The sequence below is a fragment of the Heliangelus exortis genome, chromosome 8 (genome assembly GCF_036169615.1).
Source record: "Heliangelus exortis chromosome 8, bHelExo1.hap1, whole genome shotgun sequence".
Lineage (NCBI taxonomy): Eukaryota > Metazoa > Chordata > Aves > Apodiformes > Trochilidae > Heliangelus > Heliangelus exortis.
In genome coordinates, this window is record NC_092429.1 from 3,871,605 (window position 1) to 3,898,767 (window position 27,163).

A 27,163-nucleotide genomic window follows, 5' to 3' on the forward strand; every position below is an offset into this window, starting at 1 on the left:
ACAGGTGATATTTTTGTTCCTGAGCTCATAAGTATGAGACTTGTGTAAAGAGCTGGTAATTTGCTCTGCTTTGAGTGCACGAGCCAAAGGCTCCACATGCAGGGAGACCTCAATATCAGTGTCAAGATGTGAAGGGTTTTTTACTTAAAGGTTTTTTTCCTTAATGTTTTATTACTCTATGGGACTTTGTGAGTAACAATTAAATGAACCTCTGAGATGAGCTGAGTAATGGTGAAACAAACTGCATGCTGCCTGCTTCCCTGTTGTCTTAGAGCAACGTTTACTGTAGCTGCTGGGTAGTGTGGCAGGGAAATCTTCTCCTCATTTCCATTTCAAACTCTGCCTGCTCTGAGATGAGTATAATCAGTCCCTCACTGCAGTTGTGCACTGCAGCATCTTTGCTCCTGCTCCCTCTCTCGGGGCTTGCTCCTTTGCTTGCCCAGCTGGTTGTGGCACTCTGCTTCCCAGCTGACTCAGAGGCACTGGAGCTCAGACAGCTCTGTGGGAGCACTCCAGCCCTCTCTTATCCAGAGGCACTTATGTGGCTTTTTTGCTCAGACATCTGCGTTTAAGGAATGGAAATTAATGTCACTTGCATATAGATCTCTTTCAGTGATCTTTTTGCAAGTGCTTCCCGATTCAGTATCTCTTTGTTTGGATGGGATTGCAGATAAGCATTTGTACATTGGATGCTGGTGGTACAGCTATGCATCATTATGCTCTTTCTATGCTCAGAGAGTTATTTGTACCAAGAGCGAGCTTTTGAACCCAACTGATCATCCTGTCTGTCTTTAGCTAAAGTATTTTTGCTAAAAGCAGGCAGCAATTTGTACTGCAGTTGGAAGCTTAACACCAATCTCTCAAAAACCCACTTTGTACCTGAATCACAAATCCATAGCTGTGGCTGAATCCAGACACTGTGAGGACCTGATGGATTTCCTATTGAGCTTCTCCCTCCAAAACCAAGCAGGAAGATAATAGCAAGAAACCTACTGGGGCAGAGACACCATAATTTAAAACCAGAAGTGTGCAGGGCTTGAGATTTGACAAACAGTTTTGCCTAGAACTGAATTCCTCAGGTAGACATGGTGGGATTGGAGAAGATTGGGCAGCCCACCTCTATTTTGTAGGCTTGGTTCCTCTTTCTGAACCCCAGAAAATAACCAGGATGGAAAAAGCTCAGTGTAAGAAGGACAGTCAGGGTACATCTCTATCACACAATCAGTAGGATGTTTGACAGCTTTATTCATTTTTCATCCCCCACAAGTTAAGTATAGCAAAATATCTGAGGCAGCCACTGTCAGGTGGCTCAAGGTTTGCATCAAAGAAGCCTATTAAGCAGGAAGAGCTATTACTCCTGTAATAAATATGTGACTCAGGAGGGCTGGTAAAAGATTGGGGCTAGGAAAAATGGTTTAGTCAAACGTGTCAGGTCACACTGACTAAAGGTTAACACCCTGTCACATGGCACATGTTGGTAGCCACTGAATTCAGCAACTATTAACACCTCCAGCAAGGCTCCCTCTCCTGTGAGGTACAGTAACCACTGATGCTTTAATGATCTTACATATGAAGGGATATGTAAAGCAGCTTAAGTCTCATTCTCAAGTTATTACAAGCTTGATCTCCTAGAACTAGACAAGAACTTTAGTCATCATCTCACTGCTGTGGTTTCTAAGCTCACACATGAATTTCTTCCTTACCAGGGAATAATTTTGCTGATTCGTGACACCCACTGAAGAAATGGACAAGAAGAGCAAGAAAGGTGTCTGTGCCCAGATGACAATTTTCCTTACTAAAGGTTTCCCAGCAGGTCAGACACCAAGTGACAGAGCTAGCTCAGGTCAGAGCTTCCAAGATAAATACTGAACATCAAACTGTGAGCAAAAAGGGAAGGTTGATCTACCGTGGCTGTAAGCTGTCACTCAAAAGTATTTCTGCCTTCAAAGTCTGTTCTCAAGCAGCAAGACATTTGCTTCCAGCACAGGGGAAAGAGCACCCAGGAAGGAAACATCTGGGAGAGCTGGGCAGAACTGGACAAGAAGTCAGCATGGGAAGGAAGCACAATGCCAGTGGGCCCAGAACACCTCTTAAAGTCTGCATTTGAGCTGAGAGACCGAGCTGTGCCGGCCAAAGGCAGTCAGTCAGTCAGTCAGTCAGTCAGTCAGTCAGTCAGTCAGTCTTCACAGTCACTGCTTGGGACGGTGCTGCCCAGTCTGGGCGACGATTCAGGTGTCCCAGTCCCCAGAGTCCCCTTTGGACTGCAGCTCCTCTGCCACCACCTCCCAGCTGCGATGACTTTCCTCATCTTTCTACCCCATGCCCTACCAGCCCTCGGGACAGGAGGAAGAGCCAGGGGAGCGGATGGCGGTGAGTGGAGGAGGTGTGAGAACGGAGCTACCGCGGGTCGGGGGGCTTGAGGGCGGGAAGCGCGTTGAGAACCGCAACCCGGCACCGGTGAAGAAGAAAACCAAGGGCGGGACAATCGAGAAGCCTCTAGTGCCCCCGGGGCGGAATAGGGTCGGTTCTGGCCCTGGTGTGTGTAGAGGGGGGGACGGATCCCGGTCCGGGAGGGGCGGGGGGCTGCCGGGCGCGGGTGCGGCGCGCCCCGCTATTAGGGGGAATGCGGTAGCGCGGTGGCTGCAGGGGACCGGCGCTGCCGCCGCCGCCGAGGGGCCGGGGCTGCGCGTAGGGCGCCGCGGGCCGGGAGAGGGAAGGGAAGGGGGCGAGCACCCCGCTGCCACCGGAGGAGGAGAAGAAGAAGGAGGAGGAGGATGAGCGGGGCGTTGCGGGGAGCGGCGCCGGCTGCAGGTAGGAGGAGACGGCGGGGAACCGCGGAGCCAACCGCGGGGCTGCGCGGGGGCGGACGCGGCCCTGTGAGGGGGAGTCGCCGGTAGCCTCCTCACACACGCACATACACACACACACGGTCCCGCCGTGCGCAGGTGTGTGTGTGTGTCTGTGTGTGAGGGGGGGGTCTCCGCGGGAGCCGCGTAACTCGGTGCGGAGGGAAAGGCGCGTAACGGCGGCGGACTTGGGCGGAAAGTTTTGTCTGCCGGGAGGGAGGCGGCGGCAGCGGCGGAGCCGCCGAGGAGGCGGGGAGGGGATGCCCGGGCAGCCCGGTGCCTCCTCGGCTGCCGGCGAGGGTGAAGTCGGCGAGAACTGCGCGATCGGGACGTGAGAGCGGGGAGATGCGAAGCGCGGCTCTGCGCGGAGAATCCGCTGGTTTCGCTGGCGTGTGGAATAATTTAACACTTCCAGAGCCGGGCAGAGCCAACTTAGAGCTGTAGTGAGTGAGCATCTCCGCGGCCGTAGCGGGAACGAACGTGAGGCACCGCTTTCTTTCTTATTTCTGTCTGGGGGTGACTCTTGGCAGGGTTTTCTTTCCATCCACCTATGCGTGCGCAGCCTGGAAGGAGCAACTTGAACCAGCTGTCCCCTGTTGGTTTCGTATTTGCAACCCAAATAAATATTTTGTTGCCCTTCAACCTTTTTTTTTTTTTTTTTTTTTCCCCTCTTATAATGTAGATGATTAATCACTTGGGTTAGTGGCCAATTAGGCATAACCTTGCAGGAAAATAATTATGCTACGATAGATGGGGTCTGAGTAAGGATGTGATACAGCATGCACTCAGGTTTTGGTAGCTGTTGCCCAGTGTGTGTGTTAGGTGTGTTCTTGATTTCAGATGAAAATCAAAGTGTAACGGGCAAATATGTTGCTACTTCCAATAGAGGAATAGAATTTCTTTGCCAGTGAAAACTATGGTAGCTTTAAAGTAAATCTGGGGGGGGGGGAAAGGGTTTATGGAGAGGACAGAGAGGGGCTGGTTTTCCTAGTCAGTCAGAAAATGTTTTTCTCCCTTTTAAATATGGTCTTTCTGGTGCTGCTGGTTGCACTGAATGTTTGGTTTGGATGAAATGAATTTCATTTCAGTGCCCTGGGAGTCTCAGGAGCAGAGGTGTGCAGCTGTGTCTTTTGAGGAGAGTCGTTTTAACTGATCTTGTTGAAGAATGCTATTACTAAATGAGTGCAAATAGAAGCAAACGTGTTTTTCATTGCCCACAAGTTGTGTTTCTGAGCTAAATTTCTTTTTATGACTAGAGAGGCTTTTGCACTGCAGTATTACAATACAGCCATATTAAAAAGGTCCTTGGAGCAAATAGCCCTCTAATGCTGCAGCAATGTTTTCAGTAGACTCCAGTAGTTCTCTGGGTAAAAAAAAAAAAAAAAAAAAAAGATATTGGATTTAAGGAATCTGGGCTGAATTGATTGTGGTTTTTTTAACTGTTGTGTTAAACTGCTTGTAGGTATTCATGTGAGTGGTAAATCTAAAAACAAAATCTAAAAGAAAATAAAAGCTCCAAACCCAAAGCTTTAATTTTTTCCACTTTTTTTTTTTTTTTTCAACAGGTTCTTTTGGTCTTTTTTTCCCCCCCTATTTTTTCCCCCTTCTTCCTTTTAATTGAGGTGTCCTACTTGAATATATTGCCTTAAACAAGCAGAGTGCAGTGGTACATGATATCATCGTTTACTCTATCTGTGGTGCTGTGAGGAAAACTAGAGGAAAAAGGGAAAAAAAATTGCTGAGGTTGGTGCTGTTGGTGTGTTGAGTGATGAAGGTTTATTCTGGAGATCTCCACCACATTTCAGATGGTGGTTTCTGTGGTAGGTAATACTGAAATCCCAGCATAGGTCAGCACATATCCTTCAGTGATCTCACACCAGATTCTCTGTTGCATACTTGAAAGGTGTGAAAAGTAGACAGAGAACTAAGCTGCTTACCCTCTAATGTCAATATTTGATACTAAAATTTTAATTTTGAGACAAGCAGGTTGCTTACTTCTGTCTTAACTGTAGCTCTTCATTACTGGGTTTTTTTTGTTTGCTCTAGCAAACAAACATGGATCTCTTCAAGTTGAGTTAAATGTATATAAACTGATTGAGGGGGAGAGAGAATGACTGTCTTAAAAAAAAAAAAGAAAAAATCGAAATGTCATGCCACTGGCTGGCTGATGACTCAAGAGTGGTCTGAGCAAACCCTGATGAGCAGCACCCTTCTCCTGGATTGGAGGATGGAAGTGCTTGGGGTGACTTGTGAGGTGACTCCTGTTTGAGTGACAGATGCTTATTGCAGAGCAGCACCCGGTGCTCTCTGGTTTTGCCTCTGTAATGATTTCCCCCAGCAAGCTGACAGAGAATTAAAATGTTTACAGTCAGGTTTTGGAAGGGTTCATTGGGATCTGGAGGGGAGGGAAATCCTTCCAATTTTAGATCTCTAATCCCAAGCTTCTGTTCCTGTAGTCATGCTAATTTTTTATTGATTGTTGTGGCAGTGACTGCTGTGTTTCAGAGCACAGTAATGCTAAGGTTTCCACTCCAGAGAGAGTAGTCTTAAAAACAACAACAAAAAGGAAGTAGCAGGGAAGGAGTGTCTGAAAGAGTCCAATCTTTTTTCAAGTTGTTCATGAAACAGAGGCCATTGATGAAGGGTTGTATGCATCTGAAATTAAATTTCTGTGAAAGGAGGAAGCTTTCAGTCCTGTTTGCTGTAGAACTGCCTGGTAAGCTTAAGCAGCACTTACCTTAAGGATGCACACACACATCAGTTTTCTCCAGCTCAAGCCCATTTCTCCACTGGAGCAAAACTGTGGGGCCAGATGAGGCTGAGGATGGATATTGTTCCCCTTGTTGATGTCATTGCACACAACCATGGTGTGCAGAAGGAGCTGAGCTGGAGTCAAGGCTGGTACCCAGAATGGCAGTGCATGAGCAGCAGAAAATTGAGTCAGTCATGTCTGATGATCAGCTTTCCCCTTACCAACTTAGTATGTGCACTGCAGATCAGGGACATAGTCTGTATTTCTTTAACCATCTGATTCTGACAGAAAATGCCTTTGCAGATCCATCTGTGCTCATCAGATGAGCCTAAGTCATGCTGGTTCCTGATACTCACCCTCTGGTACCAACCTGTAATTTCACCACTCAGTTCTCCAGACCTTAGTACTAGGAGTGTTTGCCACTGAAGCAGGAACCTACTGGAGGTCCCACATTCACCCCCTTCCATCCTTTGTGTAGGGAAGTAGGCATCATGTTGCAGCTATCTCAGCCCTGGAGTTGGCAAATACAGATGCTTCACAGTGTCAACTGTTAAATGAGTTCATTCCCTACGAGGGGGAAAGGAGAAGGGCTATGACATTCATAGGAAATACCAAAATTCTTATGTTACCTGTGTTTTTTATTTATTTTGACTCCAGGCTACCTGCAGTAGTTGCTCTCTGATTTTTAAGGGTGTCCCTCTGCTACCAGAACTCTAAAGATTGAAGTAGATGTGGTCTGTGGTTTCATGGTTTATTGGGGATGCAGAAGCAGGCTAGAAATGGAAACAAGCCCTTCTCAACTTGCTAAGGGTTCTTGGAAGAGGGAATGAAAAGTATTCTTTTGAGTAACCTGGATAGCAGCTGGAAATGACCCTTTACATGGTGTCTATAAAAAAGCACACTGGATAAAATGGCCCTGTTATAGGAGGTGCAGAGGGTAAAAAACCTAAGCAGTCTTGACAGTCATTTTGGGATTGTTCTACAAGGACTTGTCAGTTTTTGCTTTTATGCACATAAATCACCTTTGCTCCTCCTGCTCTGTAAAATCCATTGGGTCAGGATTTTTCTGTTTGCCTCCATAGTATTATGAGTACTCACAGTAGTGAAGTTAGCAAACAACAAACAGGAGATTCATATCTCACAGCACTTTCCTTTTTCATCCATATGCCAAGTTAAAGAAATTCCAGCCTCCTTCAGAGTAAAATTTGTGCAAGCCAGTTAAAAGTGAGAAGAAATTCTGCTATTTCTTTTGTATCTGAAGCTTAATGCATTCAGCAGCCACCTTCTTTGATTCGTGCAAAATTTAAACATGATTGACTTAGTGGAAAAATACTATGTGGTTATTTACTCCTGTTTTAATGTAGTGGAATTCTACTGAAGTTAAAGCAACTGCATCTGGTTTCTTGGGCTGAGGATATGGCCCAGCAAAGGACTTTTCTAATTGGCAGGAGGCTGGGCTTGGTGTGCTTACCCTTCCTTGCAGGGTAATATTTTAGGAAAAAACCATATCTTACTGACATCAGTGGGATTTCTCATTTGAGAAGTTAAATACTCCTCAGTGAGAGGTGAGGGTATTACTCCAGCCCACTGAGCATTTTCTCTGACTAATGTATACAAAATGTATATTGGGATTGCCCAACACTGGTAATTCACACACCTCTGGAGTGGAACTCAGCAGCCATTCCGGGCTGGAAACATTATGCAGGAGGGGTTTAGGGAAGAGAAATGAAGAAAAACTAATCCAATTGAAACTGCAAGGGGAATTTAGGAAGCAGAATGCAATTATCTGAGTTGGATATTGGCCAGGACATGTTAGTTAACATTTTTACTCTTGCAACAATTGTCATGAGGTCTTTAATGACAGTGAATGGTCATTTGCCTCTTATTTGAGAACCTGAGCTTCCACTTCATCATGAGGAAGCAGGGAGTGCTTTGTCTTTCTTTAGGATTGCTTTGGTCAATGGGGCTCCCACCCCACAGGAGCAGGATTCTCAGTCCAGGGGCTTTCTTCACCTTTTCTTCCCACTTTGGAGCCCAGTTGCCATTTAGATAAATAAAATTATCTTATGGGGAGTCACACTTCAGTTTGAGTTGGCCATGGCATATTTCCTTTTCTGCTGGTTCTTCCCCCTGTTGTATGAGGGGATGGAAAAGCAGTCATGAGTAGCAGACAGATGATAAATATTACTGAAAAGTAGCTGCTGTTTCATGAGAAAAGAGTGGAGGTGTAAAATATTTTCTTCTCTATAATAGTGATTTTTTTCCACTGAGCTGTCAGAACTTGAATCTTTGGGAAAAAAACAAAAAAAAGGAAAAATATCTATTTGTTGCAACAAGTCACTGTCCAGTTACAAATGAATTTTAATGGCAGTGCTTTTGGTTATTTAGGCTAGAAAAGGAGTAAGGTGGCAGCATGATTCTTGGGGCTGTTATGTTATTTTGGAGGTTTAGGTTTTGGTGCTTTTGTTGTGATTCAGTTCCCAGTTTCTGGGAACTTGGAAGATTGCTCTGTATCTACTGGGCTATCTTTTGGTCCATTTATCAAAGTGCTTGCAGTCTGTCTTGGAGGTCATGAAGCAGTGGCAGATGCTGAGAGATAAAATTAGGTATGCATCCAGACTGGAGTATGTAATTTTATTGACAAAATACAAAGAGAAATGGTAGGCACTTTTTTCTTTCTTCTTTTTTCTCTTCTATTGGAAGATCTGTCCTGAGATTTTGTTCTCCTGGAAGATAAAACAGGAGGTTATGCTTCTAAGCTACCCATGGCACTAAAAGTCATATTCAGCATGGATAAATAGATAGAACTCTTAAAGGACTAATACTTCATAGCAAAAATTTTTGCTAATTATATGGAATTTTCCCCCAAAACTCTTGTGATAGAATCAATGTCAATAATTTAAATCTCTGCTTCAAAGTCACTCAAAATATACATAACGTGTAAAGTGATACATTTTGCATCCAAGGACTTAATTTCTACATTTTCATGTATTTGTTTTGTCAACTGTTTCATGAAGAGTTTAGATTGTTTTGTAGTGTACAGAGGGAGGGATAAAGCCAGTATCAACATCCACATGTCTTGAATTTCTGGTGAAAAGGCAGGAGCTGATCAGTCCTACCTGGGTTATGCAGGCTTAGGGTGTAATTTCTGCAGAATCTGTGGGGTTTCACAGTTGTGAGTGTTTGGAGAGCCTCATCATTCTTTTGCTGTCTGTCAGGGCCTTAGTTATGGTGATCTTCTCTTAGGATGTGAATCAGAATCCCAACTCTGAACTTTTTAAGATGTTTGGAATACATGGAATATAATATTAAGGAACAAAATGATTCTTCCCAGTCATCCAGAAGCCTCAGAGGAAACCACTGTTCCTTATCTTTGTAAAATAACAATGTCTTTGGTCCAGGGCTTCTGAGATGACTGTGTAAGGCTTGGGTTTGTCTGCCATAAATGAAGTGGATGGGCTTAGGGACTCCCCATGTACATAAAGTGCTCGTTCCATCTGCCTCTGTGTGGCTTGACCCACAAAATAACAACAAATGCTTCCACTGCTTGAAAGAATTTGATGAATATATTATGTTGGCCAGGTGTAAAGCTGTGATCTGTGACATTTCATGCCTCATGTGGGCATTGTGCTGTCATGCAGCACAGTGGGCTGCATTAATAGAGTCTTTGGGGATAATGTGAGAGAATATGGACAGAAGCTGTTGTTAGGCAAAATAAATTATAGACTAGCTCATCCAGTGTGAGAAGGATTGTGAGTGATGTTGTTGCAACCATCATTCTTTCAGTAATTGTGCTGTTTGAATTGTGACCTACTTTAATAACATTCTATCATTTTTAATATTTCTTTATGCGTTACATTTCATCCACGTTCAGGTGGCTTACTGGAAGCTGTGTGGAAATTACAATGAAGGTCAAGTGCTCTTTGTGAAGATAAGTTATTACTGAACATATTAACTTGTTGTCATCATTGTTTCCCAACGTAAAATTTTATTTGGTAGATGAAGAGATGATGTTGGGCTTGTGTTAGTGTGTGATTACTGTCAATAGACTCAAGTCCCTCCAGTCAGAGGTCTGCAGTGTGCATGATCACTGAACAAGTCTCACTTTAAATTGATTTATTTTTCCCTCCTCTGGTAAGCTGGTACAACCCCCTGTTGGAAACATTTTTTCAGATTAAGGCTGGCTTATATAGATTTAATGTTTAAATGCTTTCAGTTAGCTGAAGCTAAACTGAAAATTGCAACTTTACTACTGAAGAAGCCGTGCCTACAACATGGTTTTGCAGCCTTTCAAATGAGCTTAAATTCATGCTTTAAATTATATTAGTTCAATTTTTTATTTTTTTTTTAACTTGGAAAAGGCTTTGTGGCTTGGTCCACAGGGGAACTGTGTAAAGCTGCAGTCAAGCCTTGGTTAGGGCTGAAAGTTTGCTCTTTATTGCTAATGCTGGGGTCACTTCAGTCAAATCCCAAGTTGTTTATAGCAGTTATTCATACAAACTACCTTCCAACAGTTGCCTTGTGCTCCGTGGATATGTAACTGTGAATTATATGCTAGAATTTTGGGGAAAAAGTTGTATCCTGGGGTCAGGACATCAAGATCACCAGCTTCTCAAATCACAGTTCCACTTTGGGACAGCACAGGTATCACTTGGCTTAGAGCTGGGAAAGGACTCACCACTGGGAAAAAGGGGAAGCTTTTCAGCATCCCTGCAGTCTTTACAAAGTGTAACATGTGTGTTGGATACCAGTGCCTCATTTCTCATACACTATCAAAACAGAACAGTTTTCTGTAAAAATCACCTGGGCTCAGTATCTAAAATGTTCGTTTTTATTATGGGTATTAGGGGTTCCTCTTGGGAAACAAGTATAGGAAGAAAACAGAAGGTTGGCAGTGAATATTCAACTACTTTGACTGTTGGAGCAGGTCAGGGGTTGTCCTTATTGGATGACCAAAATTCTCCCTGCTGGTTTGATGTGGTGGATGTGGAGGTTTCCCCAGTCCAGAGTCAGAGAGATCTCAACTGAGAAGTCATTGGTGTCTGATTTTGCTTCTGGGGTATGTACTTAGAATTCTGTATAGTCAGGTCCTCTAAGGATACTGTGGCAGAAAACTGGACTAATTAGGTAAGTATCCTGCTTTTAAAGGCTCTGGACTGCTGTGCTAGGTTTGGCTTGGACTAGTAAGGTAGGAAGACAAGAAATGCCTTACAGAAATAGAAGTGAGATTTTTAGCTGAATGTCTATTTTTGGGGTGTGATTGAACTACCCTAGACAAAGATTTTGTGTCCCCCCAGCATAAAAATAGAGCTGGTGGAACAGGAGAAAGGAGAGCACTCTTTATAGATACCTATAAAAATGATAAGGAGAACTGAATAAGGAATTGTCTTTTCCAGTAAATTAACTGAAGAAGCAGCAGGTACAGAAGAAGTAAAAAGCTTCACACAAGGTGGTGGCACTCACTGCCTTGGGATGCTGCAGGTGCTAAAAGCTCCCACGGCCCAATCTTCTGGAAATTGGTGGTAGAACTGGAGACAGTTGCATGGAGTGATGCTGCTTCTGGTGTAGAAATGCCAGGCTCACAAATGTCTGGAGGCTGGAAATGTGTTCTGGTGAATTACTGCAATATGTGTCTGCTCTTGGTGGCTGCCAAAGAGTCAAGGTTACTGAACACAGGGCCAGCTGGCCCATTGCTCTGAGCCAGAAGGGCTTTATTATGCATAGGTGAAAAACATAGCCAAAAGCCAGAGCAGGACTGTGCACCATCTCCTCTGCTCTGCTGTCATCTGAACCTCTCCTGAGGTAAAGGTGTTTGGGCTTGACCAGAACAGGGGCAAAGGTAGAAGCTGATTGTAAGAGACAGGCATCAGTGTTGGAGGGAAAATACCAAGTCCTACCAAGGCACTCGGTGTCACAAAGGTGTAAACTGAACTAAATCCTTGTGCAGGTGAATTATTTTACTGTGGTTTTAACCAGGGACTTTGGTTTAAGGGTGATATGTGCTCTAACCTTGTGTGATGGTCTATCTGTTGGAGTTGCTTGTTCTTAGCAAATACGAATAGCAGATGCTATCTATATCTGTATCCATCTGCCTGTACAGCTGTAAGAGGCTTATAAATTGACCCAGCAGAATTTTCAATGTATATATTAAAAAAAAAAAAAAAAGTAAACAATGTCCTAGGATTAAGTTCCAATGTGAATTTGCTCCCTGCAAGGACAGGAAGGATAGCTGAGGCTTGCAGATGAGGCAAGCTGCTACTAGCATGAGGGCCAAGTGAATTGCCTCAAAGATGAGACAGTCCTGCTCTTCCAACCTGTTTCTCCCCGGGCCATGGTTGTGTTGGTTGTGACACAGACTCTGGTGTATCCTGAGCACAAGAGGTTGAAATGAAATGATTCATGTGCAGCTTTGCCAAACAATCGTTCCAGCTCCTGCCTTGGCCTTAAAAACATCACCTTTTTGATTTAAAAATCTTGCAAATTTGAACGATGTGTGTGGTGTTTTTATTTTTTTTTTCAGTTGAGAAACCATTGTCTTGTATTTAAGTCATGTTTAAAGCTTTGTTCCAAGCTCATGGGATGGAAGCTCAGCTTCACTTTTCTTGGAAGTGGCGAATCTTGGGTAATTGCTTGACTGCAGGACTTAGGGCTTAAGAAGAACACTAAATACCATGAGACTTGTGATAAAATCTTAAGAGTGGGCAACGCTGTGTAAGCCACTGAGGAGCTGTCAGATTGTAATTAAGTTTGATCATTATCATCTTGAGCCAGATTTGCACAGGTTACCTAGACATGAGCAGGCACGTGTACCATTACCCAGCCCTCTAACAGCCCCATCCTCCAGCTGAGCAGTGCCTCATGAGGATGATGATGGTATGGAGTGATCAGGCATTTTTTCTCTTCCCTTTGCAATGTACTTTGCAACCTCCAGTTGTCTGGTGCCCAGAATAGCCATCTAGGCTGGATATCACTGTTATGGTTTGTCCAATTTATTCTGCTTCTGGAGACCAAAGAAGGCCTTTTAATTCATGTCTTTGAAATAAGTTTTTTTTATTATTATTTTTGTCAGTGAAAATGCTTGTCTGTTACTATAACTTTCTGTGTGCAGATTTTGAAGGAATCAAATACTAATCTGATAGGAAAACTGTCACCTTATGCAGTATACTAGGGTACTTATGACAGTTATTGGAAGGACCCTGGAGTAGAATTTTTTAATAATTTCACTTATTACAGACCCTATTGCCTTCAGGTTATTATTTCAAGTGCAAATGCACCATGTTTACACATGGCAACATTTAAAAAACAAAGTTTAGGTACTGTAATTGTTCAATGGAGTTGCTTGGAATGATTTAATAAAAGAGCCATAGGAAAAGGTTTCTCTCACTCTAATTTCATTAATAATGTATTTTGCAATTGGCTGGAGACATCTGGCTGATAACTTTTCTTTCAGTATGTTGTGGAACAAATCAGTAACTAAGTTTTAATCATTGGGATTATGGTATACATCATGGCTGCTAAAAATTTTACAGTGACAAGGAGATCATATAGCCCGTATTTCAAAAGTACAAATTAGGGGATGGAATAGCATTTTTTACCTGTCAGCACATGTCAACAGATAGCAGGAGAAATGGGAGCAATTGTGCTTTTGAAGGAGAGTGATGTGATAGAATCCTAGAACAGTTTGGGTAGGAAGGGACCTTTAAAGGTCATCTAGTCCAACCCCCTGCCCAGCAGAGCTAGTTACTACATTCTTTTGATATATATCCTGATTTGTTGTCCCCTCCTTTACTGAGGAAGCTGTATGAACATGTGCTCACTGTGACAGCATTTCAGTCTTCCAAAGAAATCCCCAAGAGCAGCTAGTGGAAGAGCCAGCCTTTTTTATCAGTGAGTTTTCTCTTCCTCCTTGTACTTTTTTTCTTGCAAACATCATGTTTTACCATGCAAATGTTGGATGCTGCCTCTCTGGTTCTCTTCACCTTTGCTTCCCCTGCAGCTCCCACAACTGATTGGGCTCCTGGCTCTGCAGTTGCCTGCCTGGTTTGCTTTCTGCCTCATTTACTCCCCAATGACCACTGAACAACATTCCCTGAATTCAGGACAACTTGGTGACTGGCTGCTCAGGATGCTGCAGCAGCAGCAGCAGTGTTGTTAGTGACTTCTCTTTACAGATGTACAGCCATACATCTTTAGAATTGTAAAGCTAAATTTCATTAGCTTCACTGGAAAGAGGGAAGGAATGCTGGGGAAAAAAAAATATAACTCTAAAGCTACTGGAAGAAAGTCCAGCTGGATGATTCAGCATTGCAGACCTAATGCCAAATGTGGGTAAGTGTTGGTGCATTTGCTGTGTGAAGCTGGAGCAGAAGTTCATGGTTACCCCATATATCCTGAACATGGGTTACAAATACCAAACCAAGCCACATGTTGAGTCCCCTGTGTTTGGTATTGTGCACTTGAAATGTCTGCCAAGGTTTGGAGAGGCTAAAAATTGTTTTCAATAGAGCTTGAGACCTTTTTTAGACTAAACCTGAGGTATCTGGAAACCACTGGGAGTCTTCTTAGAATTTTGAGCTCTTTTCAGCATGATGCTCTCAGTGGCACTGACACAAATTAGGGGTACAAGGTGTAAGTGCTGTTCCCCAGCAGCATTTTTTCAGCTGTGCAATATTGTGTGTTCAGTCCTTGGTGTCTGTCTTGGACTGATGCCTTTCTCACAGGTGCACCTACATCTTTGTGGGCCCTCATTAATCTGATGATCACTGACTTTTAAGCCTGCAGAAAGCTGAAAAGTGTGGTTTCATTTTTGTTTTGTCTGGGTTTTTTGGTTGGATTTGGTTGGTGTCTTGATTGTTTGATTGTTTTTGTGCTAAAATTCTGCTTAGTCAGAGTTGAATCTCTTTCAGTGGAGACTTGTATGGGCAGTTTGTGGTTTTTTTTTGTGCCATGTGGTTATTTGTAACATCTTTACTCCATCGTATTTAAGGCTGTATTGGGTTTGGCAAAATTTTTGGTAGTGAGGAGGCTACAGGGATGGTTTCTCTGATGCTTTTCCTTGTGACCTGGTGGGGATCTCATGCTGGAGGAGGCTCCTGGCAGGACTTTTGACCCCATGTGGGACCCACCCTGGAGCAGCCTATTCCTGAAGGCCTGCACCTCATGGAAGGAACCTCCCCTGGAGCAGTCTGTGGAGGATTTTCTCCATTGGGAAGGATTCCATACTGGAGCAAGGGAAGAGTGTGAGAAATCCTCCCCCTGAGGAGGAATCCAGAGCAACAGAGACAAGAAGTGAGGAACTGACCATAACATAGAGAATTTCGGAGTAAATTTCAGCCCTGGAAAAAGGGAGGGGTGGGAAGAAGGTGTTTTAAGATTATTTTTTTTAATTTCTCATTTTTATTCCGCATTGTACTACTCTAATTTTAATTGGTAATAAAATTAAGCTCATTTCCCCAAGTAGAATCTGTTTTGCTCATGACATTAATTGCTGAGTGATCTCTCCCTGTCCTTATCTTGACTTGTGAGCTTTTGGTTATATTTTCTCTCCCTTGTCCAGTGATGGAGTAGTTTGGTGGGTGCCTGCCCTCCAGCCAGGGTCAACCCACCATAAAGGCCCTTCTTAAAACCCAGAGTGGGTGTATCCTGACCCACTTGAAATTTAGGGAGAGCACTGTGTTTTCCTAACTAGTGTACTGTCTGAACAAGAAAAAAAAACAACCTTTCATAAGTATATCTCACCTGTTGTTTTTAAACAATTTTCCCACCTAACTAAAAGTTATGTTTCTTTTTTTCAGAATCCACTATTCAAAGTATTTTTGCCTTAAAGGTCCTATAAATTTCCCACTAACAGCAAAGAAACAGACTGCTACATAAACTCCAGTTCTTCTGCAGCAATTTCTTATCTGGCTGGGCCAACTATGAAAGTAAAGCTGGAGCTGAGAGATGTCATTCATGTGCTTTATTTTGTGGACATCTGATTTATAATTTAAATGTTAGATATCTTATAGAGGGCATATTATTTCTAGAGCTCAGCATTGAAACCCAGATAACTGCTTGTGCATGTTTTTGGAAGAAGAAGAGGCAGCAGAACTGGGCAGTGCTCTTGGTTTTTGTTTTTCTTTTGGAGGAGGCTGCATTGGAGGCAGCTCCGTAGCAGAGGAACTTGCAGTGATGCTGCAGTTTTGTTGGTGCCACTGCAGAGACAAAGGCTAAAACAAATCAATATGAACTGAGAGGAGCAGATGGGGCAAGTGAGAAGTTGGGAAATCGTTCAAAGTGTTAGACACCAAACAATTTCAATTTTCCTGAGACAAGCGGGTGCTGTGCAGAGCGTGGCTCTTCTTGACACTCAACACACGTGAGACAATTTTGGAATAAAAGCTGTATCAGGTGTTCTGTTTCCAAATTTTCCTGCTTGAGGGAGTGTGTTTGCATTTGGCAAGGATGTCTGTAGGGGGAGTGGGTGGTAAAAATAAGCTTATAATAAATCCTTTCAGATGCTTTGTTGATTGCTCCGAGCAGTGTGTCTGTGCAAGACATGGGTGAGTTCTCCCTGAGACAAAAATAGAATTTTTAGGGATATGACAGTGCAGTGGGGGTAAAAGAAGTCAAAGGTACCTCCTTTATAATGAAATGGTGTCTTTATTTGCATGTCCTCCTTAAAGGATACAGTTTTCCTGCTGGATGGGAGTAAATTGTTCACTTTGATAAATATGAGTGTTGGAAATTTGCTCATCTTCACATGTACAGAACCCAAGCAGCAGCCTTTGGAGATGTCCCAAAATGTCTCTGTCTCCCAGTCCTTCAGTCCTTAGTGATGGTTTTGCCCTGTGTTAGCAAGGGCAAAGGGTTTTTGGGGTGCCACCTTACTGGGAGCTCAGGTAAGCTTCATGTTTTCCCAGCTTACACTGTTGATGCCTTTTAGTACTGCAGCTTTTTTTTTTTTTTTTTTTTTTTTTTAGAGGGTGGTGGAACTTGTAAGTTTGAGAGTGGAAATGCTGAGGTCTGAACTTACATGCTCTGACAGCATCAGCTAAAGCTGTACTGCATCAATAATGAATCCCCAGAATCTCCTCAGACTGTGTGACCTGTATTCCCCTCTATCACTGTTCTTCTGTTAAAGATGCTGCTTTAAGGGCTTTGGCATCTTTTAAAAGTAGGGAAATGAGATATAAAAAATTCTGTTCCCATCCAGTAATTGCAACCTAAACACGATTTTCCAGTATTTATTGTTTATAACTGCATAAGTAGACTGTAGATAATTCATGTTTAAATGCTGTGAGGCATAGAAAAGTTTGGTGTAGGAGAAATGTGTACAGTATAGCATAATTCCAGCAGAAAGAAAAGGAACTTAAAAAGCTGTTGGATTCTTTCCATCCACCTTACAAAGAAGAAAATTGGTTTGCAGGAAATATAGGTCATGGCACTGCTCTGGCATCTTGATGTTACTGTTTTGTAAGTACAGTATATTGCTAGCAGCACAATTTGGGACTCCCATTAGAGCTGTTCTTTGCTGTCAGGCTGAAAGGCCACTTAATATCCCTTATCTGATCTAATGCACTCCTCACACGGGCAAAGAAAATTTAGAAGGTGGTGTGAGTTTGGTGTCATGTTTTGTTTTGTGGTTTGCTTTAAATTGTTGTTGAAAGCTACTGTGGAGACTCTTGTTGCTGCTGCACCCAAAAGTCATTTGCTTTGACAAGGAACCAAGGAACAGAGCTGCAGCACAAACAGGGCAGTGGTGCTGGATTCTTCTCCCCTCACCATGAAAAAAACACAGAAAAAAATGAAACCTCATGCTGCTGTGCCACAGGGTTTCACAGATTTAAGCTTATTACTGGAGAAAAGCCTTGGCTCTTTGAACATGGCATTCACCTTTGATTAGGAGATAAATTAATTTCTTTGTGTTAGGAAAGATAGTACAGACAGCTGTGGTCTGGGAGGCAGGTTGTCTGTATTCTTCTCCATTTCTGGAGAACACCTCTACCAGGACAGGGTCTGTAGTGTTTGCAGGACAGGAGAATGCAGCTGACAATATCTCTGTGTGGAAGGGATATAAAACTGCTGCCATCTTACAAACTGTGGCACTTAAAGGTAGGGAAAGTACACGATTTTTCTGCTTAGTTGTATGTTGGCCACTGTCAACAACGTAGAGGCCAAGATGAAAACAGAAGGATGGATGGGAAATTTGGGTGGGGAACTGAACAGTGTGGGTTTTACCTTTTTGTTTTTGAGGTGCAGTGCAGTGGTGTAAGCACTGTGATGTGATTCTTCATCTCCTCAACCCACTGCAATGGTGCTCTCTGTTCTGTTCTTTACCTCTCTTCTGGTGAAACAGGAATAAGTGTTTAGCTTTCTGGTACAATGTGATGTGCTGCAGCTTTGAGGAAGGATATAGATATGTATTTCAGGCTGGTTTGAGATATTCTTGGTATTCTCCAGCTTTTATAACCTTAGGTCAACCCTACAGTGGTCGGGATGCAGGCATGCATGTTATCCATGATGTTATCCATCCCACAGTACTTCTGTAGTTCTAGAAATTTATGTTCTGTACATGAATACACATGACTTTCTAAACCTTTTCTAAGTCACATTCTGTTTTTTTTAAAAATGTTTTATTTTGTATGAGATTGGATGTTAACAAATCCATGAAATTGGGTAAAATCAAGGTCAGTCTTGCTTCCTCCCTCACCCTGTCCTATGATCCCCACTGTTTTGCAGGTATGGGACTCTCAAGCTCGTTGCACCAAGTTAGAGCTGCAGTGACTTTGAAGCCCTTTTGTTTCAGCTGAAGTTCTGGCAAGTTGTTCCTGTTCAATCTGGGTATTTTCAGGCGTGACAAAGATACAAGAATGCAACTGCAGATTTTTATTGTGTATTTCCAGTGGGGTGTTACTACCTTGGAGTTCATTAGGAACAAAAAAACAGCAGTGGAAAGCTGCTTGTAATGCAGTGCTGCACAGCACGGCTCTCTCACTGCTGCCTGATGGAATGGCTCAGGGTTGGAATAAGCAGGATCCCAACAGTTTCTTCTGCAGCTTGCCTGAAGATTTCCAACCCCCCTAACCACTTTCATTCATTATCTGCTGGTACATTTGGGTAAGAAACAGGCAGGCAATCAGGAAAATTTCCTGTGATGCCAAGTAGGTTTTTCTTTCGGGCTGTTCTAAACATAAGGCCAGTCTTATTGAACCTTAGTCTCTTGGTTTCTTAGTTTCTTATTTTTTTTTTTGAGCAGGACTTGGAGGGCTGAATTTTTTTGCTTTGTAAAAAAGGTGGTTGTGGGTTTGTTTGTTTTTTTTTAAATCAAAAAAGTACTTTGTGGATAACTCCAACCTCACTATTTCCTGCTTCAGTGGGAACTCAGGGGGCACTGAGGGACTTAAATGTATCACTAGGAAACTCATGTATTTGACCAGTTGCTGCTCCAGTTATCTGGCTTGGATGACATGTAGAAGGCAAAGGTTAGGAGCCTGAATTCCTGAGAGTCATAGGTGAGGAATAAAGAAAAAAGTTTTGTGGGAAAGGCACTGTATAGGATGCATAATGAAGATGTGTTGAAAACAAGTATCAGTGATTGCTTTCAAGCAACTCTCATTAAAATTCCATGTTCTGGAATATCATAGATATCTCTTCTTTGGAGGTGTTTCAGCAAATATATTCTTTACAAATGGGGGTTGCAAATATATTCTTTTCCAAATTTAAAAAAATCCCATGTGTAATACCTTTAAGGATATATTTTTTATCATTTTTATGTAAACATACAAAAATGAGTGAACAGGAAGCCCTAGCAGCTTTGTGTATCTGATTGAAATGCATAGATTCTTATACATAAATTATTATTGCATGCAGTTGTACAAACAAATGGAAAAACTGAGTTTAGGACCCCTTGAAAATAATCTTTCCCTGTTAGACGTGCATCTCATTTAGATGGATGCTTGTCTATGCAGTATAGAATTTTTCCCTGGCTCTTTCCAAGGTAATTTTGGAAGGCAAAATTTACCGTGTGAATATGGTACTTCAAATTGGAGACTGCTTCCCTGAGAAAAGACAGGATTAGTCTGCAAATAATCTCTTCAAAGGCCCTATTAGAATTCTGAACTCTCAGATGGCTTGGCTAGCCTTTGCTGTTGCTTTAGAGGGACAGAGAATGTTCAAAACATTTACATGTATTGTCACAAAATAATTTTACGTGGTTGATCCTGCCTGACATGATGCTTTGCAACATGATGGAAAATTCATAAATGTTTGCTTCAATTTGATGCTCAAGAAGCACTTAGAAGTGCACATTTCTTTAAGGGTTATTTTCTCTCTTTGTATCCAACTCATAGATTATGGTCAAGGGCTCATTTTTATGGTATTTACAAGAAATCAGCTGAGCCAGCTTGCTGGTAACAGCCCTCCCTCTCCCTCCAGCCCTGGCCCTGGTGCATCCTTGCAGCATCAGGGAACAAAGAGTTGAGATTCTGAGCCACGCTCAGATTTGATTTAATAATGCATTTTCCTGTAGTAAATTTTTGAGAGGCTGGGTTGTTTGTGGTCAAAGTTTCTAAGGCTGTGGCCATTATATTAAAGGCAAGACTGGGAGTTAATAAGTTGTCCACCTGTCTAATATTTTAACTGGGGATGAAGTTCCCAATCTTGTATTTACAGGCTGTGCATGTGTCTGGCTGTCTGTCCCTGCCCCTCTGCTCATCCCACAGAGATGCTCTGATTAAATCTAACTTCTCATTCCCTTAGTGGTAAAGCATCCCACTTTCCTCTTTGCATGGATTTGGGAGTTTGTCAAAGATAGTGTGTCCTGAGCATGAAAGTCTTGCAAGAAGCTCAGCTTAATGGGGAAATCTCTCTAAGCAATTCATCAAATTCTGTCTGTTTGGGCTAAATCACAAAAGCCTGAGTTGCCTCTTGGAGCATTCACTACAGATTCTGAAGTCTGCTTGTGGAAAAGCATTCTGTTGGACCCTGAGGCTTTAGATTTGGCTGGAGGCAGAGTGGGTGGAATGAAACCTGCTCAGGGGTTGTACTGGAATCTGATGGGTGCTGTTGGAGCTATTGTGGTGTGGTAAATTCATGCTCCATCTACTGACCCAACTCTAGATGGAGTGTAGAGCAGCAATGTGCTGGGATGCAGGTTGTGTCAAAACTGTAATGTCATCTTGCTTTTCTAGACTGAAGATAGGTGCTAAACATCTACTTGTGATGCTTCAGGATTCACATGTAATTGGATCTAGAATTTACTGCAGTAACTTGAGTTTCATGATTGCTGAAGTATGAGCTTCCTGGATAACAGCATTTAATGTGGTGGATAAGAATTTGGAAAAGAGATCACTGTTTGTTTGAGACTGGCTGTAACTCTCCACATAGGAGGAGGTCAGCTGCTTTTCCTCTTGGAGAATTCTTTTGTGGTTGTCTTTTTTCCCTCCAAACAGAACCCTGGCTTTATTGTTAGCCTTTAGGAAGATATCTGCCAGACTGTTGTACACTTTTGTTGCTTGTTCTGATCTCCCATGAATCTCAAGACTTTTGAAGTGTTACAGATCACTCTGAATTATATGACAGACTGAGGCAGAGAACATGTGGGGAGATCCCACAATCCAAGCTTGACAAATTATGTGTTCTGTATTGAGCTCGTCAGGAACCTGAAGCTCCTGTTTGTCCACTTGTGAGTAGAAGAAATCATCCTAGTTTTGCTCCTGGTTTCTTGCTTAAGGTGACTTGCAAAATGTGTTCTTCTCTATAAGGGACAGATATTTTAGTGATTTTGGAGGTGGGAGAGACCAGCTGGTTGGAAAAGAATTTGTGTTACACAGAGTCGTGTAACACCTTTGTTTTAGTCTGTTGTTTTGTGGCTTGGCCTTTGTGTTCTCCAGAACCAAAGTGTGCAGCTTGGGAAGCTCTGGGTACACAGCAGTGTAGCTACCACTGCTTTCTGGAAGGGAGGTGGTAGGAAAGGTTGTGGTGGGAGAGCTCTGAGGAGCAAAGCATCTCACACATCATCAGGTAGCAGAAGTGTAGAGAGGCCACACTGACATTGTGATGCAGCCCCTCTGGGTGCCTGTGACCAGGTGATGGGACTGATTTTTCACAGGACTTCAGTTGCCTTTCACAAGTTCACAATAATTTGTCAGCCTGTGCAGAGTGAGTGGTGGTTCTTGAAGCTCAGCTTGTGGTAAATGGAATGAATGATTTCAAAGATCTCTCCACAATACTTTAAACAGACAAACTGGTTCAGGAATTCAAGGGCATCAGATGGTTTAGTTACCATACCTGGAAATTTTTGCTAAATATTGGGATTGTATTTGTTGAGATGGACTAGAAAAGGAGCTATAATCTGAAATATTCTGCAATAGAAATAACATAGCTAGCAGAAAAATCTTAATCAAAATTTACCAGTGGCCCCCAGTTTCAGCTATTAGTCAGAAGTGTCTTATTCTGTCAAATAATAAGGCTGCTTGGATCTGTTCAGAGCAATAAGTAATTTACTGGGACAAAACCAGTGGAAATAAACAACATGTCTGAGGGTGAGACAGGCAGGAAGAGTGGGGGAAGCATCACCAGTGGCCTCAGCCAAGGAGCTGCTTCAGTTCCTGACACAGCTTTCAGCTGGTGCATTGGCTACAGCAACCATTTTCTGTTCTTACCCTGGTTTTCTGGTGTGAATTTGTACATTGGATTAAAAATCTGTTCACGAGTTAAAAAACCCAGTAAATACAAAAGAAGTGGGGAGGGTCTGATATGAAGCAGAGAAAGGTTCCCTTTCTGCACTGGCAGTCAGACTGCTGTGGCAGTGCTGTGGTGAAGTGATGCTGGGATCCTCAAGGGAAGCAGAACTGCTGGGTGGCTTGGGCAGTGGCATCAAACCCTGGGTAGATGGGGTCTGTGAAATCTTCCTCCAGTGTCTGTTTCCCCATGATGTCTCTCCAACCTTTTTCAGGCAGCAGTTTTCACTCATGACATTCCCAGACACCAGTTCTGGCCAACAGACCCTTGTTCACTCTTCTGTGTTCACTGGGCAACCTCAAGGCAATCTTGAGACTGTAAGATCAGGTGTTTTCATCTCCTCTTTTGTTCTTTTCTCTTTTCCATCCTTGCCAGTGATACTTGTTGAGGCTCTTGGGAGCATTCTGTAAACATCTGTTGCCTCTGACTGAGGCCATCACAAGCAGCTCGTGCAAGGAAAGGTGTTTTTTTTTTTTTTTTGGTCAGGGCTTGTGACCACACCTGTTTGGCTACTGAATCTTGTGTTTTCTGTTCTTCAAGCTCATAATTGCTGCTGTAAACATGCACTGAGCTGCACTCTGTACCTGTCCTGGTACATCCTGGTGTGGGATGTGGTGACCTTTTCAGGATGCCTTGGTTTCCCCTGGAGATGCCTCCCTGCCACCAAAGATCAGTTGCATGGAGCAGTTGTAGATAGCTCATGGAGAGTATTTTTAGCAGGGTTGTGGTTTATTACTTTTCAAATTTATCTCTGATCTGACTTTCTCTTTGGAGATGAGCAATAGCTGCTGTGGCTGCACTGATTGTTGGTTTTGGTGTATTTTTCACTTACAGAAAGATGGAAGTAGCTCAGGGTAAACACACTTTAAAATGTGTATTTATGAATTTAAAGTTACAAACAGTTTTGTTTGGGGTTGGTTTGTTCCTTGGTTTTTTATTTATTTATTTACTTATTTTGTTTTTCCCTCCAAATAAGCCCTGCAAGATTTTGATCCTTCTACTCACCCCCAGATCAGACAGTTCTGGTGAGAGAGGCTGTTTTATGGGATTCATTTTGGAAGGTATTCAGGGAAATCACTGTAGGCTTTTTGAGCAAATTAGTGAGAGTGTAGAAGGACCACAGAAAGGCTTTCTCCCTTAAGATTTGTAGGATCTTATGAAGGGAAGAAAAAAAAAAAAAGAAAACGCCTCATGGTGATTAAAGAATTTTTTTTAAAAATGAAATAAAATTATTCAGGCTTGGGTTTTGAACTTGGGTAAGTTCTTAGGTGTTTCTCCTAGCAAAAATTTTGTTTAAATTGAGGCTTTTAGAAGGGAAAGGAAATTACTTAATCACTGCCTCAAATGTCTGTGTATATTATATGGGGGCGTGTGTGTATCCCCTCTGCAAGATGTTAAAGAGTTTGGATTTAGGATGTTGCTAAAAAATAATGAATGCATAACTGGTAGGTGTGAAATGATGAAGACAAGTAATCTGTTGGGTTGTGGGAACCTCAGGAGCTTAGCTCATGATGAATATAATTAGTTGAGTTCACCTGGAGTGTTCATTCTGGGGGAAAAAACAGTGAGTCAAACCTCAGGGTGTTCCACAGGGACTGTTCAAGTGTTGGAATTGAAGAGGGGTTTTTCCTGCTGCTTGAATTAGGTTAATGCTTTGTAGTTCTGCTGCTGAGACAGCTAGGATTCAGGGCATGAGGAACTGGGGGAACTATTCATGGACCTCTCCTCTTGAACAAGATGATGTTTTTGGCTCTTAATGGCATGAGTTACAAAGGGGAAAAGTCAGATTGTTGGAATAACTTAATCTGATTCTTGTGAATGGATGACACACTTGGACACTGAAATGCAATGAGGGGAGGAGGAGAAGAGCAGATGTGGCTGCAGAGGATCTCAGCAGTAACCTATGAAACTTTGCACTAAATGGCAAATAACTTGGAATTTGTGCCTCATCTATGCAGGGGGCTAATTGACTTATATGCTGCTTGGTCTGTGTGCTTATTTGTATTTAATGTACTCCTCGGATTCCCTCTGTCTCTTGACTAATTTGGAATATTCAGAGCAGGTAAGACTTGAAAATGGAAAGAGATGAATATGACATCTTGCTGGAAATGGGGACCTTGTTTCCCTAGCAACAGTATCCCTATGGAAGTTCACACAAGAGTTTGGACCCAAGTTACAGTACGATGAGGCTGTCCCTAACAGGACTGTGATGATGTGTCAGTGCTGCTTTGAACTAATAACTTTGATGTGGGTGGTTTGGTTTTGGTGTTTATTTATTTGAGATTCCCAGGGGTACTCAGGTTTGGAACAGCTTGCTGCACTCTGCCCCAGAAGCAAAACTGCAGCTAGTACAAGATCCCTGTTATCTTAAAGTTTTTTTTTTGTTTTTTTTTTTGGCTATGAATTTCTGTATGTTGGCTTCCTTAGAGCCTGGGCAAGTCTCCTACAGTGGGGCAGCACCTTAATAGCCTGGAGTGACATCTCCAGAGTGGAGCAATGACCCAGGAGCACAGCAAGTTAACCTGCAAAGCAAGAGGCTCATGCTTAATTCCCCATCCATTATTGACTCCAGATAACTCCAGGTAAATTGTTTAGGTTAGGGAGGCAGGAGGTTTCCCAGCCATGCACAGGGGGTCTCAGGCTCTGGGATGTGGGAGGATGTGGCAGGAAATGGCCCAGTTTTAGACCTTGTCACCTCCCCAGGCAAAAGTCGATGAGGGTGATGTTGAGTCCTCACCCAGATGTAAGAGCTGGGGCCCTGGTGTCTTGCATCCTTTCTCCCTGCCTCCTAGTTGGTCCTGGGATCTTGCAGTTTCTGATGGCCACCTGATTCTGGATCAATATCTGAGAGTACTTTGGTTATATCAGGTTGTGTTGATAACCCCATTCTTCAAGTCTTTCACCTAGTGATAAGCACTTTCCCTGCTTAATTAGGAATATCTGCTTAAAAATAAGATATGTATCTGGGTGAAATGCAGGTTACAAATGGTTGCAATTAAACCTTCTGTAGCAGATTTCCTTCATCTTGTCCTGTTGTGTTTTTTCCCCTTTCCTTAAAGAATAATGTGACATTTCCAGGGGGTACAGGTGTTGTGTTGAGAGCTCAAGATCATCTAAAGTGAGATGAGTTTGAATTGACACATCCAGCTTTGATCCTGTCTTGCATCCTTGTGTTCTTTATGTGGAATAAAATGTACTTTTAATTTCACAAGGCTTTAGAAGCAATAGGGGGCTCTGAGTGGTTTTTGCTTTTTAAATTAACCAACTTATTTAGAAATAAGATGTGACTTTTTGTGTGGGTGATTAAAAAGTTATTAAAACAGTTGCCCTGTGGTGCTACAGCTAAGGCTCTGTCAGGGTTTCCTTTAGACTTCTCTTAGGCAAGGCTGGACTCAAGACTGGAATACAAATTGTCAGCTAATCAAATGTTCTTGGAATAAATTTGAACTATTTGACTGGAACAAGGGACCCAATTTGTCATCACACTGTGGTTTTGTTGTTTTTTTTATTTTTTTATTTTTTATCAGCTTTGGAAGCCAAGAAATGCAGCAGTTCCCTTAATCTTCCCTCACTATCAGAAATTTCCTGTTCAGCTCTTGTTAGAGCTAAGATCTGCTGATACTTGCTACAGAAAGGATGTTGTGTGTTTCTTCTGCTTGCAGGTTGCAAAGTCAATATTTGTTTAGCAAATGCTGATATTCTAATTCAGTTTGCAGTGCCAAATTCAGTAAACCCAAAAATTGCTCCCCAGACTACAGATAAAAGATAGGATTTATCTTGTGGGAGAACACTATTGTCAAGTGTACCCAACCCTCCCCTCCCCCCCTTTTTTTTTTTTTTTTAAGTAGCAGGGAGGATCTGTCTCCTGCAGTAGGAGATGCAGGAGAGGCCAGATATGTGGTTGAGGACTTGGGGCATTGGGTTCTGAGAGTCAGAGATGCCAGCAAGAAAAGAGAAAAAGGGACTCTGAGTATGTTTGGAGACTTTTCTGCTCACTGGAGCAAAGAGATGCACAATAGCAATTAGCACATACTTTAAATACCTTGAAATACCTCATGTACTTAAATAAAGGAGGGAAACAAATCAAAGCATGGCCCTTTCATTAACAAGAGAGATGAGGTGTGTAGTGAACTTAGAGCAGAATCATAAAATATTTTGTTATTCCTAAAATTAACTAAGGAAATTAAACCAAAGGATACAAACACCCAGATTGTTGAACTCTCAGATAAGACTGCAAAACAAAAGGGGGAGAAAGAATAACAAAGATTTTATTTCTCACCAATTTAGTGTCTTCCATTTAAAGGGAGGGGACTGGGTGTTGTAGGGGGTGGGAAGAATGGGTTAACATATGCCAACACTAATATCTGGTATATTATTTCATAAATTAAGCCATAATTAAGACAAATTGCTTGAAGAATTAATAAACAAATAAATAAAAAGAATCCCAGAAATGCTGATGTGGAGAAGACCTTGGGAGGTAACTTAGTGTGTTGCCAGGTTCTTAGGTGAGATCAAGTGAACCTGTCTCAACTCAGGAAGTTGACAGTCAGTCTGACCACGTTTTAATTTGTGGACATTGATTTCTCATCTTCCCCAGACAGCATCTTCTGGGTCCCCACCACTCTTACAGTTAATAATACTTTCATTTTTATAATATCTAATTCTTTCTACCACTTGTCTTCCTGTCAGTTGTATGGAGAAGAACGGATGAATGTCCTCATCTGCAAATACTCATTTGGACAGTTTTGGATGATGCTTATCACCTTGACTTAATCACCTTTGCAGGATAAGAAGAGAAAAAAAATTAAATTCTTGGTTCTTTTCTTGTTGGCCATGCTTCTGG

General features: G+C 42.4%; 1 protein-coding gene across 1 annotated transcript in view; it reads left to right on the forward strand.

Moving 5' to 3' along the window:
* The first annotated feature begins 2,727 nt into the window (after positions 1–2,727).
* The window catches only part of DAB1 (DAB adaptor protein 1), a 425,811-nt gene continuing 401,375 nt past the window's right edge, over positions 2,728–27,163 (forward strand). The window contains exon 1 of the mRNA XM_071750042.1: positions 2,728–2,811. The gene's annotated coding sequence lies outside the window, so the exon portion shown is untranslated. The remainder of the gene's footprint in view (positions 2,812–27,163) is intronic.